The 15,174-nt window shown below is 41.5% G+C and overlaps 1 protein-coding gene across 1 annotated transcript in view; it reads right to left on the bottom strand.

Annotated features, from left to right (window-relative positions):
• LOC141148387 (interferon-induced very large GTPase 1-like) overlaps window positions 1-6,978 on the bottom strand; it is a 60,210-nt gene extending 53,232 nt beyond the window's left edge. Inside the window, exon 1 of the mRNA XM_073635833.1 lies at window positions 6,840-6,978. The gene's annotated coding sequence lies outside the window, so the exon portion shown is untranslated. The remainder of the gene's footprint in view (window positions 1-6,839) is intronic.
• Between the last annotated feature and the right edge of the window lie 8,196 nt (window positions 6,979-15,174).

The following is a 15,174-nucleotide window of genomic DNA, read 5'->3' as shown; positions in this document are numbered from 1 at the left end:
AGACCAAGGATGTATTATATCGATTATGATACGCTTTTTCTTTTTTCTTATTTGTTTTTGTTTTCTCTTTTCCTTGTCAAAAATTCAATAAAAATTCTATTTGAAAAAAAAAAATTTGGGGTGTTAGCGGCAAATTCGAAAGCCGCGAAACACCTTTTAAAAGTCTATGGGAGAGATCAAAAGTGCTAATTTTAAAGTCTTATATGCATGATATTGTCATAAAAAGTGGTTGGGGGCCTGGGTCCTGCCCCAGGGGACATGTATCAATGCAAAAAGAAGTTTTAAAAAACGGCTGTTTTTTTGGGAGCAGTGATTTTAAAGTGAAATAATAAAAGTGTAATATTCCTTAAAATTTCATACCTGGGGGTGTCTATAGTATGCCTGTAAAGGGGCACATGTTTCCTGTGTTTAGAACAGTCTGACAGCAAGTCTTTTAAAACGACTCGCGGCTATTAATGAATTGTCGGTCCGACAATACACATAAAAGTTCATTGGTAAAAACAAGAGATACACTCACAAACTCCCAGTCTATTAGAAGCATTCAAATATGCAGATTGCAGTCAGCCGCTGTGGACGGGATTTCCCATAGAGAAACAACTGCTGTTAACCTTCAAGTGTATTGCAGCACTGAACGTCCTAAGCTCCTCCCACGTGTTGCATCACTGACACGTGACTTTTTCAAGGTTCCTTTTTCATGCTTCTAATAGACTGGGAGTTTGTGAGTGTATCTCTTGTACCTGTTTTGCTTGTGCATCTAGTAAGTTTACTGCACAATGATTTCTTTGCTTGCTTTGCATAAAACCTTTATCCTGAGAGCCGAATCATCAGCAGTATTATGGCTAAAGTGGGATGCAAGAAAAACTAAATATCCTGATACAAACGATCTAACCCAGTGAGTCAATCAATCTGGATTAAGGGAAGGAACTGTTTAATTATTTTTACTTTCCCCCACTATTTATCTCTATCTGGACATTGTATTTAGAGTGTCATTATTATTTTTTTATATTTACTGTCACATCACCAATTTGAAGATTTATTTTGGCAATTTTAACACATGTATTAGCACCACAATTATTTATCTATTTTATTCACATGTATGCATTTTTTATTCCTGGATTTAAGCTTAGTCGCAGCAGCATATTGTGCACTATTTATTTAAAGTGCATCAATTTTATACTTAGTACTATTTGTTTGGTTATCTGATCACCCTATATTGATAGCAGCTTTAATTTACTGATTTTATTATAGCACTAACTATATTGGTTTATATATATTTTTTAGCACAATTTATTTATATCACACATATCTATCCACATCAGCGCTTGGTTTTTATTCATTTTTTTAGAATACCAGACTAATAAACCTAACAAACAGGAAACAAACTAACACCTAACTATGTGCAATATATCAGACCTTCAGGTCTGGTATGGATATTAAGGGGAACCCCGCACCAAAATTAAAAAAAAAAAAATGGCTTGGGGGTCCAAATAAACAATACATGGTACATGGGGGACAGCAGCAACATAGCAACAGAACCTGTTACTGACACACAAAAATAGTTCTAAGAAGGACTGTTGGGTCCTAGGAAATCAGAATGAATGTAGGTGGACTTAAACTCCGGTCTCCCTAACCACACAAACTTCAATTCATTGTAAAGTATTAGAATCAAATATACAATACAGATTACAAAACTGTATATAACACTGATACTGTATATAGCACAGGATATATTACTGTATATCTCTGATACTGTATATAGCCCAGGATATATTACTGTATATCTCTGATACTGTATATAGCCCAGGATATAGTGCCATATATAGCACTGATACTGTATATGGTACAGGATATAGTACTGTATATAGCACTCATCTGTATATACTGTAGTACAGGATATAGTACTCATCTGTGTATAGTACAGGATATAGTACTGTATATAACACTGGTACTGTTTATAGCACAGTATATAATACTGTATATATCAGCAGATATAGTACTGTTTATGGCACTGATACTGTGTATAGTACAGGATATAGTACTGGATATCACAAAGCTATAGTAGCACAGTATAGTACACTATCCAACTCTCTCTACCTATTAGAAATGTCAGCTGTACTCACTCTCACTAAACTCCCACATAATGTCAAGGACTGCTGGTTAACTATTTTCTGCCATTTATTTTACTATTCTCCCTGCTTTTATTTGGATCAGACTCTGCCTCCATTTTCTCCCCATTGTTCATAATCATCTACATTATGATGTCTCTTCCCATTGTTTAGTTAGCTTATGCTCTGCCTTCTCCAGGTGTTCTCCTGTTCTGCTTTCTCTCACTCTTCTAGTGTTTTATGGTCAGATATCTTTCAGCTGTCCCCTTCACCCTCTGCTGGTCAGCTCTCCTCTCCACCCCTGCCATGATCAGGATCTATGAATGGGGTGAAGTCAGTGGATGGGAAGGTATGTGACAGTGGTATGGGAGATGAGTGTCAGGGAGGTGCTCTGGCTGGAGGGTAAGGTGTGTGGGGAAACTAGGAAAGAGGGGAAAGGGGAACATGGCATGCACTGGTTTCCATCCCTTTCCAAGTGACCTCCTGATATTATAGGGAAACAAAAAGAATCACTTTTCACAGGTTTACATAGCATGTCAGTGTCTAAGGAGAGCAGGTGCAGCAGAATGGAGCTTGTCCTTGCTCCCCATGTAAGGCTGAATCACAAAGGCTGGTGATGCAATATTCTAATGAAGCATTATTGTTCCAGATGCGTATATACACTGCTTGGGCCTGCCCCCCCCCCCCCCCCCCTTACTGACACGTCACACACTAGAGATGGGTTTAGTTGTATAGAGTTCTACCTCATTTATTACCCCTGATCAGCTCCTCTTTAATCCTCAGATCATCTCACTTCCTTCCCCATCAGTCTACTGATGTTCAATGCACCCTCCCACAACTCCACTATTGGCCACTGCACTAGCCCACTTCCTCACTGATGGTCACTGCACCAGCCTGTTTCCCCACTGATCGTCACTGCACATGGCCATTTCTCTGCTGATGGCTAATAAACCCATCCTCATTTCCACTGATAGCCACTGCATCCATCCATTTCTCCACTGATGGCCAGTGTACCCCCTACCCACTTCTCCACTGATGGCCACTGCACCCACCTACATCTCCACTGATGGCCACTGTACCTACCAACCTCTCCATTGATGATAACTGTACTAACCCACTTTGCCACTGATGGCCACTGCACCCTTTCACTTCGCCACTGATGGCCACTGCACCCACCCACTTCTCCACTGATGGCCACTGCACCCACCCACTTCTCCACTGATGACCACTGCACCTGCCCACTTCTCCACTGATGACCACTGCACCTGCCCACTTATCCACTGATGGCCACTCTGCCAACCACCATTGGTGACCACTGTACTTTCCAACTTCTCCAGTAATGACCACTTTACTAACCCACTTCATTACTGATGGCCACTGCACCTACCCACTTTCTATAGAAACAATATAATACTTATAGTTGATAAAAAAAATCCAGAGCCAGGATAACATTTTTTTGCCCATCCAATTTTTCCTTGTCAAAAGAAGTTTATTGAGTATACAATATTATAAAGATACATAAAGTAAGTTTACAAGGATCTATAAAGAAAGCTCATTGTTTTACAGTAGGGTTTATATAGGTAAATATCATGAAATTTCAAATATTAAACATTGGGTTCACGTAAACCTAAATTAAAGATATATATCATTTCCTTAGTTACTTTTGTAGGTATTTAAATGATTTATACCTACTATACATATTGTTTACAGGTAGAGTGTATATAGGTCAAATAAATTCTGATAATGAGCGTTAATCGTAAGGTGGAGAAAAGGAAAGAGAAAGAAGAAAAAGAGTAGAAAGGCAGAGGTATGGTCCACAAGGTTGTCCCGCTCGTCAGTTTATTATTCTTTTTAGTTCTCTTTGAAGCCTTAGAATGGGTGTCTCTGTAAGTCATTTAATCTGTTACCATGGCAACAGGACAGAGTCATTGAAATTTGTCAGGAACTGTTGTTTTATCCAAGGATGCCAAAGTTTTTCAAATTTTGGAATTTGATTTTGATCGCTGGCTACCATCTTAGCATGGGACATTGTATTATTCATTCTGTGAATTGTTTCTGCTAGTACCAATGTAGGAGATTTCCATGCCTTGGCCACTGTTTGTTTTGCAGCCGTTATTAGTTGGATCATAAGTTTGAATTGAGAGAGTGTTAACCATTCCGGTTTTAGATTAAGTAATGTTATATATGGATCTGGTTGTATTATTTTTTTAAATATTTTAGATGCAATCACGAAGACTTCCTTCCAGAAGGTTTGGATTACTGGGCACGTCCACCATATGTGTAAATGTGTGCCTATTTCTGGACATCCTCGAAAACAAAGAGCTGAGGTATTAGGTGAATATTTTGCCACTCTAGCAGGTACAAGGTACCAGCGAGTTAGGACTTTATAATTTGTCTCCAGTGCTAAGATGTTGGGTGAAGATGACTTAGATGTGAGCCATATGTTAGACCAGTCCGTGTCTTCTAAAGTTCGTCCCAGGTCCTCCTCCCGCCTCTGAACGTAAGAGGGTCTATTAAGATTTACTACTCCATATAATTGATTATAAAGTGATGAAATTGTACCTTTAGCAAATGGATCTTTTGTACAGATTGATTCAAAAATGGATAATTGGGATAATGGTGTATCCCCCTTTAGGAATGGTGTATAGAAATGTTTGATTTGGAGATATCTAAATATCTCAGAGTTTGGTAGATCATATTTTTCTCTAAGCGATGGGAATGAAAGGAATGATTTAGATGCTATGAAGTTATTTAGTGTCTGAATGCCTGATGTTGTCCAAGCTTTAAAAGAATTTGGGTAGATCCATGCCGGATAAAAGGCCGGATTTCTGATAAAAGAAAGGAGAGGATTGTGTGGAGATTGTAACTGATATTTGGTTTTTAGTTTATCCCAGAGAGATAAGAAGTGTTTAGTTATGGGATTATGAATTTTAAAGCGGTCTTTAGGATCAAGCCATAACAAGTTTGATATTAATAGAGGGTCATTTTCTGAAGCCTCTATAAATACCCATAATGGGATTTCCTGTTTTGCATGGTATTTGGACAGACTCGCCAAATGTGCTGCTCTGTAGTAGTTAGTAAAATTAGGGTATCCCAGGCCTCCTTTATTTTTGGGAAGATGTAGTATGTGTATAGGTATACGTGGTTTAGAAGAGCCCCATATAAACGAAGTTGCTCTTTTTTGTACTATTCTCAAAAAATAGGAAGGAATTGGAATAGGGAGGACTCTGAATAGATAAAGCAATTTGGGTAGAATAGTCATTTTGATTGCATTAATCTTCCCTATCCAGGATAAAGGAAGTTGCGAGCCCATCCAATTTTTATCCATCCTGTTAACCACTTAAGGACCGAGCCTATTTTTGACACTTGGTGCTTACAAATTAAAATCATTTTTTTTTCTAGAAAATTATTTAGAACCCCCAAACATTATATATATTTTTTCAGACACCCTAGAGAATTAAATGGAGATTGTTGCAATACTTTATGTCACACCGTATTTGCCGTATTTGCCCAGCGGTCTTACAAATGCATTTTTTTGGGAAAAAGAATACACTTGTTGAATTAAAAAATAAGAAACCAGTAATGTTAGCCCAATTTTTTTCTATATTGTGAAAGATAATGTTACGCTGAGTAAATTGATACCCAACATGTCATGCTTCAAAATTGCGCCTGTTCGTGGAATGGCACTTAAAAATCTCCATAGGTGACATTTAAAAATTTCTGCAGCTTACCAGTTTAGAGGTACAAAGGAGGTTTTGCGCTAGAATTATTGCTATAACAATCGCACATACCTCACATGTGTGATTTGAACACCGTTTACATATATGGGCGTGACTTATGCGTTTGCTTATGCGCGCAAGCTTGGAGGGACGGGGTGCTTTAAATTATTATTATTTTTATTATTATTTATTCAATTATTTTTTGTATTTTTACACTGTTACTTAAAAAAATGTAATCACCTTTATTCCTATTAAAAGGAATGTAAACATCCCTTGCAATAGAAATAAGCAGGACAGGTCCTCTTTAATTCGAGATCTGGGGACCTCAGATCTCACATCTACACAAAAATGCAATTAAAAAAGAAATGTCTTTTTTTTTTATCCTTAAAAAAAAAAAAAATAAATAAATAAAAGGGCCCTTTAAGGCCAGAGGGCGGAAGTGACATTTAACATCGCTCCAGTCCTCCAAGGGCTTAGAGCCGAGTGGGGTCCATTATACCCTCACTCGACTTCAGATCCTCCGAGTTCTTTGCCATGAGGTACCATGTTGAACTTCCAGTGACCAGTATAAGAGAGTGAGAGCGATAACACAAAATTTAACACACCTGCTCCCCATTCACACCTGAGACCTTGTAACACCAAAGAGTCACATGACACCGGGGAGGGAAAATGGCTAATTGGGCTTAATTTGGACATTTTCACTTAGGGGTGTACTCACTTATGTTTCCAGCGGTTTAGACATTAATGGCTGTGTGTTGAGTCATTTTGAGGGGACAGTAAATGTACACTGTTATACAAGATGTACACTCACTACTTTACATTGTAGCAAAGTGTCATTTCTTCAGTGTTGTCACATGAAAAGATAGAAGCAAATGTTTACAAAAATTTGAGGGGTGTACTCACTTTTGTGAGATACTATAAGAAATAATTTGAACAAATAAAATAAAATATTTCATATATTAGTAAATCCCCCTTGTTTTCCCAGGTAGTGGATGAAATCTCTGGATTATCTTACCTGTTATAGGAGAACTGAGATCCAATCCCGCTATACTCCCAGTCTGCAGCATTCAGCTCTTCAGGAAGGAAATGAATTCCTTCCTCGCTCTTCCCGTTATATGAACAATCGCAAATTCTTCACCTACTTTCACTTTCACTTCTTTTATTTAACCCCTTTGTTTTCTCGCAGTGGTCTCTTCAGAGAAAACATGTGTTGTATGTATAATAACATATTGAAAGTCATTTAGTCTAAACCTAAAGTCCAGACAAACAGTTCATTTGCTCAGTTAAGTGTATTTCATCTGTGTTCTGAGCAGAGGTGACTCTTTAATTAGGCAAACTAGGCGGTCGCCTTAGGCCTCACCCCCACAAGGGCCTAGCGGGCGGCCGCCTAATTTGCCTTGGACAGTGGGACTCGGGAATGGAAGGAAGGAAGTTTCCCCTGGTCAGTGTGCCCAAGCAAGCCAGTGGGGTGAGCGGGTGGGCGGGCGCTGCACACAGACTGACGCCGCTGCGCCGCCTGTCTGAGCTGATGAGCTTCTGCGGACGAGGTAGATGACATCATCTCGGCGTCCGAGTAGGCTGCATCCAATAGCAGGCTCCACCACGTGGCTCTGTTCTCCTAGCCTTTCCCCCAAAGTTGCTGGCCCCAGTGCATGGCGGGAGTTGTAGTTCACAGCACAGACACACAGACTTGGCCTTCTGGTGCCTGTGCCCTGCAGAGACTACAACTCCCAGATTGCACTGCAGGGAGCTCAAAGAGAACATCACTTGTCGCCGGCTTCTCCTGCTGCCTTTAGTAGGGGACCGAGGAGCAGGTATAAACATCTTACTACATGCTGTCTGTACGGTACCCTTTTCTTCGGTCTCATGGTCTTTACCCTGTCTGTACCCAGTACCCTGTCTGTCTCATGGTCTGTACCCAGTATCCTTGTCTGTCTCATGGTCTGTACCCAGTACCCTGTCTGTCTCATGGTCTGTACCCAGTACCCTGTCTGTCTCATGGTCTGTACCCAGTATCCTGTCTGTCTCATGGTCTGTACCCAGTACCCTGTCTGTCTCATGGTCTGTACCCAGTACCCTGTCTGTCTCATGGTCTGTACCCAGTACCCTGTCTGTCTCATGGTCTGTACCCAGTACCCTGTCTGTCTCATGGTCTGTACCCAGTACCCTGTCTGTCTCGTGATCTGTACCCAGTATCCTGTCTGTCTCATGGTCTGTACCCAGTACCCTGTCTGTCTACGGTCTGTACCCAGTACCCTGTCTGTCTACGGTCTCATGGTCTGTACCCAGTACCCTGTCTGTCTACGGTCTGTACCCAATACCCTGCCTGCCTCATGGTCTGTACCCAGTACCCTGTCTGTCTACGGTCTCATGGTCTGTACCCAGTACCCTGTCTGTCTAATGGTCTGTACCCAGTACCCTGTCTGTCTACGTTCTCATGGTCTGTACCCTGTCTATCTCATGGTCTGTACCCTGTCTGTCTATGATTTCATGGTCTGTACCCTGTCTGTCTCATGGTCTCTACCCTGTCTCAGTGCTGTGTCTTGGCCTAGGCCGACAAGGCCCAGGCCTAGGGCGGCACTTTGCAGGGGCTTGCTGTATGTAGCGCCGCACTTGTAAATATTATGGGCGTGCTTGGCCGGGGGGACTGGCGCCACCATAAGTGGCTGTTGACTCTCCAGACCGGTTGCACGTAATTTGCCCCCTGGCAACATTTGATGGGCACAGTCGCAGCATTTGATGGGGCACAGTGGTGGCATTTGATGGGGCACAGTGGGGGCGTTTGATGGGGCACAGTGGTGGCATTTGATGGGTGCAGTGGCGGCATTTGCTGGGCACAGTGGCTGCATTTGATGGGCACAGTGGCAGTATTTGATGGGCACAGTGAGGCTGCATTTGATTGGTCACAGTGGCGGCGTTTGGGCGCAGTAGTGGTGTTTGCTGGGCACAGTGGCTGCGTCCGCTGGGCACAGTGTCTGCGTCCGCTGGGCACAGTGGCAGTATTTGATGGGCACAGTGAGGCTGCATTTGATGGGGCACAGTTGCGGCGTTTGCTGGGCACAGTGGCTGCGTTTGATGGGCACAGTGGCTGCATTTGATGGGCACAGTGGCTGCATTTGATGGTACTGTACATTTAGGCTGCAATTGATGTTTTTTTTCTCAGAATTTTTCAGTTTTTTTGCGCCCCTCAAAAAATTTTGAGCACCAGCCGCCACTGGATGGGATCATCATTGTGCCGATTCTCTTTACTCGTCGAATGACAGGCTGAGGGCATGTACATTCCAGTGTGGGCTTTGAGGAAGGCCGTTGAATGAGGCTGGCTGTCATTCAAACTGAAGGGCTTATTTTATTTTTAATGGGCTTTTTTTATTTATCTTGCTGCAGTTCTGCTTTCAAAATGAACGCCAGGGAAACAGCTATTCACACACATTTGTAACATTTTTCATCTACCAAAAGATTTATAATTCTGTGCACCCATTTTTGTGATTCATATTCCTCTGTCAGACTGTACAGCCAGAATGGTGCACCACCTTCTCTATTACAGGTAACTAATACAGCAGTGTTATTTACCCTCTCCCTAAACCTGCTGATAATGAAGAAGCATTACACTGATAAGTTATCAATTATGCTTATTCTGATGTTTCCTCTATCAGCATCCTGTATCATGTCTATGCAGTCTCTGACCATTTCCTTTATGATTGTCCGCACACAGTCTCTGACCATCTCCTGTATCTTGGCGGGGTGATTGTCTGCCAGCACCCTGTCTGTGGCTCCAACGTTTTTGTTGTGTTAGCCAGGTAAGAGTTTGCTTGTCATTATCATAATAAAACCATCTCCTGTATCATTGTCCGCACAGTCTCTGACCATCGCCTGTATCATTGTCCGCACAGTCTCTGACCATCGCCTGTATCATTGTCCACACAGTCTCTGATCATCTCCTGTATCATTGTCCGCACAGTCTCTGACCATCGCCTGTATCATTGTCCGCACAATCTCTGACCATCGCCTGTATCATTGTCCGAGTACAGTCTCTGACCGTCTCCTGTATTATTGTCTGCACAGTCTCTGACCGTCTTCTGTATCATTGTTTGCACAGTGTCTGACCATCTCCTGCATCTTTGTGGCGTGATTGTCTGTCAGCACCCTGTCTGTGGTTCCAACGTTTGTTACCGTGTTAGCCAGGTAAGAGTTTGCTTGTCATTACCATAATAAAACCATCTCCTGTATCATTGTCCGCACAGTCTCTGACCCTCACCTGTATCATTGTCCACACACAGTCTCTGACCATCTCCTGTATCATTGTCCACACACAGTCTCTGACCAACTCCTGTATCATTGTCCGAGTACAGTCTCTGACCGTCTCCTGTATTATTGTCTGCACAGTCTCTGACCATCGCCTGTATCATTGTCCACACACAGTATCTGACCATCTCCTGTATCATTGTCCACACACAGGCTCTGACCGTCTCCTGTATTATTGTCTGCACAGTCTCTGACCATCGCCTGTATCATTGTCTGCACACAGTCTCTGACCATCTCCTGTATCATTGTCCGCACACAGTCTCTGACCATCTCCTGTATCATTGTCTGCACACAGTCTCTGACCATCTCCTGTTTCATGGTCGCACAGTCTCTGACCATTGCCTGTATCGTTGTCCGCACACAGTCTCTGACCGTCTCTTGTATCATTGTCCGCACACAGTCTCTGACCATCTCCTGTATCATTGTCCGCACACAGTCTCTGACCATCTCCTGTTTCATGGTCCCACACAGTCTCTGACCATTGCCTGTATCATTGTCCGCACACAGTCTCTGACCATCTCCTGTTTCATGGTCGCACATTCTCTGACCATTGCCTGTATCATTGTCTGCACACAGTCTCTGACCATCTCCTGTATCATGGCCAGGCAGTATCTGATCATCTCTTGTTTCATGGATGTGAGGTCTGTGACTGTGTTTCTTAGCTGAATTGGACTGTCCCTCAGGTGGCTTGGGCTGTCCCTTTGCTGGGTTGCGCTGTCCCTCAGCTGGGTTGCGCTGTCCCTCAGCTAATTTGGCCTGTCCCTCAGCTGGGTTGGCCTGTTCCTCAGCTGGTTCAGCCTGTCCCTCAGCTGGATCGGACTGTCCCTCAGCTGGATCGGCCTGTCCCTCAGCTGGATTGGACTGTTCCTTAGCTGGGCTGTCTCTTATCTGGGACTATCCCTCAGCTGGGTTGGTCTGTCCCTCAGCTGGGTTGGACCGTCCCTCAGCTGGGTCGGACTGTCCTTTATGTGGGACTGTCCTTTATCTTGGACTATCCCTTATCTGGGACTGTCTCTTTGGTGGATTGGATTGTCACAGTCCTATAACTGGATTGAACTGTCACACTCCCATAGCTGGATTGGACTGTTCCTCAGCTGGGTTTGACTGTCCCACAGATTGGACTACCTCCTAACTGGATTGGAATGCCACTTAGCTTTTTGTCAGATATACACTGAAAAACTCATTATACAAGTACACTTGTTAATCAGTGTATTTGTTTGCTTATAAAAGGCGTAACAACAGCAGGGAAATGATTTAGCATGAAAACAGTCTGACCAATTGAGAGACCAGAAGAAGAAACCACTTCGATCAATTCAATTCTGTTCCTGCATTGGTCTTTTTATCATTTTGTTTATTTTGTTCTAAAATTGTGTGTGTTAATACACTGTGTATAATTACTAGATTAGCAGAATTTACATTAGTTTTCCATGATTTTAAAACAAATATGCATAAACGTGGAAGAGAACGTGACAGAGGGTGAAAATTTGAATCTGGTCACCAAAAAAGAAAAAAGAATATTGCTTTTGAGGAATGCAAACAAGAATTGCGTGGCTCTATGCATACGCTTTTTAATAGTAAGATAAGTACAAGCGAAGAGGTGCCTGAGTGTGAACATGAGACGATGGAATCAGTTTTGACTGAAAGAGAAGATCATTCACAGCCAAGCACTTCTGCTGAATCTGAATCGTACCATTTTGTGTAGCACAGAAGAAGTAATTCGAGAAAAGCCTATTGTTTCAGGTTCTGAGCAACCAGAGTCTACATATCAGCCTCTAAGTTATGATCCTGGAGAATGGACTTTCCCAGTGGAAGATAAAGATAGAATCTGTTATATTCAGAAAGGACCAGTAATGCCCCATACACACGATCAGAAATTCTGCCAGCAAAAGTCGGATGTGGGCTTTTGGTCAGAAATTCCGACCGTGTGTATGCTCCATCGGACTTTTGCTGGCAGAATTCCAGCCAGCAAAAGATTGAAAGCAGGTTCACTATTTTTCGGTCGGAAAAAGTTTCTATCCGGAAATGCGTTCGTCTGTATGCAATTCGGATGCGCAAAGAATCGCGCATGCTCGGAAACAATTCGACGCATGCACAAAAGCATTGAACTTAATTTTCTCGGCTCATCGTAGTGTTGTATCTCACCGCGTTCTTCACGGTCGAAAGTTCAGAGAACTTTTGTGTGACCCGTGTGTATGCAAGGCAAGCTTGAGCGGAATTCCGTCGGAAAAACCACCAAAGTTTTTTCTTGGAGGCATTCCTGTGCTGGCTGAAGGAATATCGACAAAACGGCTTTAATTCTGCCAGTGTTCCTGCCAGGGAAATTGCTGAAGAAATGGACATTCCAAGGGAATTTCGACAGTTCAGGATACGCAGGACCAAAAGAATGTTTGATTATGAGTGTCCAGATGAAGGAATTGTAAACCCTGCAGACAGGTTTAGAGCAGAATATTTCAATGTTATTGCCGACAAGATTCATGCTAGTGCTGAGCTTCGCTTTGAAGGTTTAAAAAGCCATGTTAGCAGGGGTGGACTGACAACTTATGGGGCCCCCGGGCAATAGGAGAAGATTATGGGGCCCCCGGGCAATAGGAGATTATGGGGCCCCCGGGCAATAGATTATGGGGCCCCACAGTATACACACACATACAGTATACACACACAGACACACAATATACACACACAGTATACACACACACACATACAATATACACACACAGAATACACACACCCACACACACACACACACTGAAAAGAAACTGGAGAGGTGGGGCAGCTATAATCTTGGGATTTTTTTTTAAAAAACACAGATTTTTACATACTGTCCCTGGTTTTATTGAGACTGGCAACCCTGATGGGGCCCCTTAGTGGCATGGGGCCCTCGGGCAGTGCCCGAGAGCCCGAATGGTCAGTCTGCCCCTGCATGTCAGTAATTTTGGATATTTATCTGATATCTCCTCTTTATACATGAAATCTTAAAAAGACCTATTACAAAACTGCAAAGAACTTGAAGCCCTACTTACTTTACCCAATTCTTCTGATTCTGACATAAGAGGTCTGGAATTGTATGAAGAGCTATGAATGTGTATGTGTACTGTACCTCCAAAATTGGATATGTCCGGTTCCTTGAAATACCTCATTGATAACAATTTAACTGACATTTATCCAAACATCTATGTTGCATTAAGAGTCATCTTAACAATTCCAGTTACTGTTGCATCAGCTGAGAGGAGCTTTTCAAAACTAAAATGAATAAAAACATACTTAAGATCAACTATGAGCCAAGAGAGATTATCTGCCTTAGCAGTTTTGTCCATTGAACGTGATCTGGATTCAAAATGAAATTATTCATCTGTGATAGATGAATTTACTGCAAAATGTAGGAGAATGTTTTGAAACTCCAACTTTTGCTGAATTAAACTTATGTGCTGTTCTGATACTGAAACATTAAAAAAGTTTACTACTGTTAAAACCTCCCAGGAGGTTTGTGTATGAGCCTCAACTATAGTTAGCACATCTATTGTGGTATTGTATAAATATTATTGTATTTTGAAACAAAGGGTTTGTTTTTTTTGGTTTTGGTTGGCTTTCAGTAAGTGCATCAGAAAGGACCCTGGCATAAGTCGCTAATAGGACACCCTTACACCAGGCTGTTTTTCTGCAGGCACCCTAAACAGACACCTGTTCAGAATTGACAGGCATTTGTTGGAGCAGCACAATGGTAGTTGCAGATCAATCAGAAGCAGCTTCCTTGGCTGTAATGGATAGAAGAGTTTAATTTCACTTTAAGGCTGTCAGCAGATTGGCCTCTACAAACTCGGCAGTGTCTAAAAATGGAGAGCAACTAAACATGTGCAAATTTTAAAAATTTTAAAATTTTAAACAGTCTAGACACTTATTTGTAAAAAAAAAAAATCATAGCTATACCTGCAAAAGGGGCCTCAAGGGATCTAGCAGGACTTAATTTTCTGACTAAAGTTCCAATTTAATTTTTTTTATTGAAGTTTTTCTGAAGAATGCAATAAACTTATTTTATGTTACTTGAAAAATATTGCACTTTATACCTCTTATGTTCCATGCACTACTGAGCAAATATGCAAAGTGACATATTTATCTGTTTTTATGTTTTACATTTTTGTAAAAAAAAATCACTTGTTGCATGCTTGTTGTTACATTAAACAGGTTATGTGCAAGATTATGTTGTAAAATAACTTTTTTTTTGTTTTATACTTTGTAGTCAAATTTATTTCACATTTAGGAGACAGCGAGGATAATGAGTAGGCAGCTGCACAATTTGATCTATATGTGTGTGCATGTAATATATATATCCTATGTTTAACGATATTTAATTAAAGAATTGGTCAGAGAAATGTATAGAAACTGTGAATTCATAGTTGATAGGAATTAAGGCTGTTAATATATGCATTTATACAGTTATTTTTTATCACCTATATTTTTCCCATTATGGGCGTGGGTGGGGCCTCATGACTAGGTTTTGTCTAAGGCCTCACAAAGTCTAGAGCTGACTCTGGTTCTGAGATATAATTGATTTGTGATATGCACGATATTTAATGTGGTTGTTAAATTTTCAACACTAATACAGATTTTCTGTGTGACAGGCAGGGCTGGTGCAAGTATTTGTGTCTACTCAGGCGGGGGTGCAGTTTTCTCTCCCCACCCCCCCAACACTGTCCTGCCACCACTCCCCCCCACCCCTGTATGGCATACACTTTATTTGCACTCCAATGTATTACCCACTTCCCCTCACTGACTAATATTACATTATAATATTTTCAATTTTATTTTTATTAATTTTTAATTTTTTTTTTTTAATTAAATAATTAATTAAGTTTTTAAATTATACATTCTCCCCTCCATTTTTCATCAATGTTTCTTTAGAGAAAAGTGGGTTGAGCACTGCTAGTAGCCCCCGCCAGAATGCTGCCTGTCCTGCTGATATCATGACGACTAATTGTTATGGACTCCCATGCGTTGTTCTTTTAACATTAAGTATATTATATGTTATATTTCAATCTATGGATTTTATGGAT

Source organism: Aquarana catesbeiana, linkage group LG06, assembly GCF_042186555.1.
Source record: "Aquarana catesbeiana isolate 2022-GZ linkage group LG06, ASM4218655v1, whole genome shotgun sequence".
NCBI classification, from domain to species: domain Eukaryota; kingdom Metazoa; phylum Chordata; class Amphibia; order Anura; family Ranidae; genus Aquarana; species Aquarana catesbeiana.
Note: the sequence above shows the minus strand (reverse complement) of the source record. Positions and strands in the feature narration are given on the sequence as shown.